Below are 5,901 nucleotides of genomic sequence, written 5' to 3' on the forward strand. Positions count from 1 at the left end.
CAAGTGTTGTTATTGTTGTGTAGTTTCCCACACTTATATTCTGTCTATGCTGCTTTGTCTTAAATAGATATGATTCGAACTGTATCTATCTTGATTTGGCAACATAAACTAGAATGATATAGACCATACAGTGACCATACTTCATAGATATATGTTTGTTTCATGCTGTTATCCTGTCCACCTTAGTACTGAACTAGTTTACCATAATGAGTTTCATATACTACATTGTAAACCTGAGATGTGTTTGTTTGTTTCTCTTTTAGAACGCGGATAAAATATTGGAGAAGAGTACGGTGTTAGGCAATGGTAAAGGAAGTAATGCATATAATATTCAAGATAGTGAGACATCCCTGTTGGTCTCCAAGAAAGCTGATAAAAACTATATTGAAGACACTGAGACAACCCCAAAGTCCTGTCTTGATGTAGTGTTCGAGTTACTGGCTACCACTGCTGGCACCAGCTCTTCGAACTCATTGCCTGAATTAGTTCGGCTTCTTGAGTCTCAACTTCAAGTTGAAAGACATCGATTAGATGTTATGCGACAGGAAGCCGAAGGACTGAGGAAGTCCCTGCAGAATTCAGATGCATACTTTCTGGTGCAACAGCAAGCGCTGGAGGACTTAAGTGCCAAACAAGAGAAACTTAATAAGCTTGCTAAGCATCTTGCCAGCATTATGGGTACCTAGGATATTGTTTCTTGAGATCTTCTGAAGTGGTTTCAATTCTGGACTTGTTTTGCTGCAGCGTTTATATGCTGCTGTGTTCCCTATATTTGCACTGGTGGCGAACTTTGATGCCCAGTGGATGTAATATGTGTAATAGCCGTGATAGCCTAGTGTAAGTTGCTTGTTTATTTATTTCCTTGTTTTCTTGTTTATTTGTTTGCTTGTAGTCAGTGCAGTTCTTTTTCTGCGGTTTGCTCGTGGCTGCAATAACCTATTTTTTTAAACTAGGCCACAATAACCATGGGCTAATATTTACTGTAGTGACACTGGGCCTCCTATGGGCCGTAGAAACAGTGGGCCTTCTACGGGCCGTAGAAATAGTGCGCCTTCTAAGGGTCGTAGAAACAATGGGCCTTCTACAGGTCGTATCATCAATGGGCCTTATACGGGCCGTATGATCGATTGGCCAAACATGGGCTAAACAGACCGCATTCTGGCCGTAAACGGGCTAGAGTTGGAATCATCCGTTCATGGGCCGACCATAATGGGCCATCGTTAATAGGCCGTATTTGATGATGCTATGAAAACGGCCCAACGTATTAACGGACCGCAAACGGGCCGACTATAACCACAGGCTGAATTTGGCCCACAAGCAGAAAATGACAGTAACGGGCCGTAAGTAAACGAATGCTGGAAATGAGCCCAAGAATAAATGGGCTCTGAGAAGGCCGAAAGATAACATGGGATGGAGACGGCCCAATGGAATAACGGGTCGTTAATGGGTATAAAGTGATACACTGTTCATTACGGGCCAGTTTCACCACGGGCCGTTAATGGGTGTAAAGTGATACACTGTTCATTACGCGCCAGTTTCAGCACGGGCCGCTAATGGGCCAAGAGTTACAAAGGGCCTCATATGGGCCAAAAGACGTCATGGGCTATACATGGGCCAGTAGTGAAAATGGTCTGGAATCATATTGGACAGCCCACATGACACTACTGGGCCTAATTTGGATAGGGTGTAACTGGCCTTGGGTTAGCGGGCTGTAAATGGGCTATATGCGAACAGGGCAACATGCCGTTAACAGGCTTTCCATGGGCCGGCCCGCCAGCTTTTGACCAAGTCAAATGGGCCGGCCTTTTCACAGGAATGGGCCACTGTTGGGCCATGCCATGTGTCGACGTATCATAGGCGCCTTCTGTCTAGTGAGTGGATGACATCTGTCCAACGATGAGCCGACACGTGTTTCCTCTAGCCAATGATGATATTACACGTGGAAAATCCCCATTGGTCGGGGCAGTTAACGGTTTATCGGATCCAAAACCCGACCCGATAGCTTAACGGCGTTCCCTTACGGTGGATGCCATGTGTCGGTCACCCTTGACAAAAGCACTTCTGTGACGCGCGATTTATTGTCATGGTAGTGGACACTTCCGTGATGATAATTTTCGTAATGTCATGGAACACTTCTATGACAGCACAGGTATGACTATCTTGATTCTGTCATAAATTTGTCATGGATGTACATGCATGACAAAAAAGCGACCTACTGTGACAAACACGTATCATCACGGAAGTGTATTTTTTTGTAGTGTCCGTTCCTCGTCATCATTTTGTTTGGGTGTGTCCACCATGTATACATCATATGATGAAGTGGGCGTCCAGTGCCCTGTGGGCAGTGGTTCCTGTTCGTCTCCTGCATCGTCGTCCATACCGTCGATGTCTTCGGAGTCGAGGTCGAGCATGTCGGTCAAATCGTCGATAGTGGCTACTAAGTGGGTGGTGGGTGGGCGGCGAATTTCTTCGTCATCCGCCCCCCAATCCTGCTGGACATAGTTCGGCCAGGACTCTCCTGACAAGGAGAGAGACCTTAATGAGTTTTGTATGTCACCGGAGGGCGAGTCCTGAAAGATATCCGCGGAGGTAAACTCCATGATCGGCGCCCAGTTGGATTCGATAGCCACGGGCGCAGGCGGTTCGGAGTCCGTGGCCGAGGAAGGATCCAGCAGTGTGGCGTCACGGCTCTCGTGAAGGGTAAGGTCGATATTCGGCTCGATCGCCACTGAGGATGCGGCCTCCGTGGCGGGGTCTATCCACCCATCCATGGATGGCGCAACTGGTTCCGAATTGAGGGTCGGAGCGGTTGCCGGCGCGATCTCCTGGACACTGTCTGATGGCAGAGCTAAATCATGCTCATCGTGACCGCGTGGTGCACTAAGCAGGGGCTCGAATCCGATGAAGATCAAGTCTCCGTGGATATCGGCTGTGTAGTTTAAGCTTCCAAACCTGACCTGATGGGCAGGGGCGTAACTCTCGATCTGCTCCAGATGGCCAAGCGAGTTGGCCCGCAGTGCGAAGCCGCCAAATACAAAGATCTGTCCGGGGAGAAAAGTCTCACCCTGGACTGCATCGCTATCGATGATCGAAGGAGCCATCAAGCCTAATGGCGGCGACATAGAGGAACTCTCAATGAAAGCACCAATGTCGGTGTCAAAACCGGCGGATCTCGGGTAGGGGGTCCTGAACTGTGTGTCTAAGGCAGATGGTAACAGGAGGCAGGGGACACGATGTTTTACCTAGGTTCGGGCCCTCTTGATGGAGGTAAAACCCTACGTCCTGCTTGATTATTCTTGATAATATGCGTAGTACAAGAGTTGATCTACCACGAGATCGGAGAGGCTAAACCCTAGAAGCTAGCCTATGGTATGATTGTATGTTGTCCTACGAACCAAAACCCTTCGGTTTATATAGACACCGGAGGGAGCTAGGGTTACACAAGGTCGGTTACAAAGGAGAAGATATACATATCTGTATTGCCTAGCTTTCCTTCCACGGCAAGTAGAGTCCCATCCAGAAACGGGACGAAGTCTTCAATCTTGTATCTTCATAGTCCAATAGTCCGGCCAAAGGATATAGTCCGGCTGTCCGGAGACCCCCTAATCCAGGACTCCCTCAGTGCTATTTTAACCTTCGCAAGGACCGGGCGTAGCCACACTCGGTTCAACTAAAGTTGGAGAAACTGACACCCGCCAGCCACCTATGTGCAAAGCACGTCGGTAGAACCAGTCTCGCGTAAGCGTACGCGTAATGTCAGTCCGGGCCGCTTCATCCAACAATACCGCCGAACCAAAGTATGACATGATGGTAAGCAGTATGACTTATATCGCCCACAACTCACTTGTGTTCTACTCGTTCATGTGACATCTACGCATAAAACCTGGCTCGGACACCAATGTTGGGGAACGTAGTAATTTCAAAAATTTCCTACGCACATGCAAGATCATGGTGATGCATAGCAACGAGAGGGAGAGTGTGTCCAAGTACCCTCGTAGACTGATACGTCTCCAACGTATCTATAATTTTTGATTGCTCCATGCTATATTATCTACTATTTTGGACTATATTGGGCTTTATTTTCCACTTTTATATTATTTTTGGGACTAACCTATTAACCGGAGGCCCAGCCCAGAACTGCTGTTTTTTGCCTGTTTTAGGGTTCCAAAGAAAAGGAATATCAAACGGAGTCCAAACGGAATGAAACCTTCGGAAACGTGATTTTCTCATCAGATTAGATCCAGGAGACTTGGACCCTCCGTCAAGAAAGCCACGAGGTGGTCACGAGGGTGGAGGGCACCCCCCTGCCTCGTGGGCAGCCTGTTGCTCCACCGACGTACTTCTTCCTCCTATATATATATCCACGTACCCCAAAATGATCAGATACGGAGCCAAAAACCTAATTCCATCGCCGCAACTTTCTGTATCCACGAGATCCCATCTTGGGGCCTGTTCCGGACCTCCGCCAGAGGGGGCATCAATCACGGAGGGCTTCTACATCATCATCCAAGCCTCTCCGATGAAGTGTGAGTAGTTTACTTCAGACCTACGGGTCCATAGTTAGTAGCTAGATGGCTTCTTCTCTCTTTTTGGATCTCAATACAATGTTCTCCCCCTCTCTCGTGGAGATCTATTCGATGTAATCTTCTTTTTGCGGTGTGTTTGTTGAGACCGATGAATTATGGGTTTATGATCAAGTCTATCTATGAATAATATTTGAATCTTCTCTGAATTCTTTTATGTATGATTGGTTATCTTTGCAAGTCTCTTTGAATTATCAGTTTGGTTTGGCCTACTAGATTGGTTGTTCTTGCCATGGGAGAAGTGCTTAGCTTTGGGTTCGATCTTGCGGTTTCCTTTCCCAGTGACAGAAGGGGCAGCAAGGCACGTATTGTATCGTTGCCATCGAGGATAACAAGATGGGTTTTTATCATATTGCATGAAACTATCCCTCTACATCATGTCATCTTGCTTAAGGCGTTACCCTGTTTTTAACTTAATACTCTAGATGCATGCTGGATAGCGGTCGATGAGTGGAGTAATAGTAGTAGATGCAAAATCGTTTCGGTCTACTTGTCTCAGACATGATGCCTATATACATGATCATACTTAGATATTCTCATAACTATGCTCAATTCTGTCAATTGCTCAACAGTAATTTGTTCACCCACCGTAGAATACTTATGCTTTTGAGAGAATCCACTAGTGAAACCTATGGCCCACGGGTCTCTTTCTCATCATATCAATCTCCATCACTTTATTATTCCTTTGCTTTTACTTTTCTTTTACTTTTTACTTTGCATCTCTATACAAAAAATACCAAAAATATTATTTATCATCTCTATCAGATCTCACTTTCGTAAGTGACCATGAAGGGATTGACAACCCCTAAGCGCGTTGGTTGCGTTGAGCTATTGTTTTTGTGTAGGTACAAGGGACTTGTGCGTGGTCTCCTACTGGATTGATACCTTGGTTCTCAAAAACTGAGGGAAAAACTTACTCTACTTTGCTGCATCATCCTCTCCTCTTCGGGGAAATCCAACGCAGTGCTCAAGAGGTAGCAAGAAGAATTTCGGCACCATTGCCGGGGAGTCTGCGCAAAAGTCAACATACCAAGTACCCATCACAATCCCTATCTCCCGCATTATATTATTTGCCATTTACCTCTCGTTTTCCTCTCCCCCACTTCACCCTTGCCGTTTTATTCGCCCTCTCTCTCTCTATCCTCCCTCTCTCTCTCTATTTTCCTTTTTTGCACGTTTGCTTTTTTTGCTCGTGTGATGGATTGCTTGTTTGTCGCGATGGCTCTACCTAGATTTGGTTATCTTCACCTTAAAAGGTTAGAGGAGATCGAAAACAATGTCAGGAAGTTTGTGGTTTTGCAATTTGAGCATAATAATT

The sequence above is a fragment of the Triticum urartu genome, chromosome 4, assembly GCF_003073215.2.
Source record: "Triticum urartu cultivar G1812 chromosome 4, Tu2.1, whole genome shotgun sequence".
Taxonomy (NCBI): domain Eukaryota; kingdom Viridiplantae; phylum Streptophyta; class Magnoliopsida; order Poales; family Poaceae; genus Triticum; species Triticum urartu.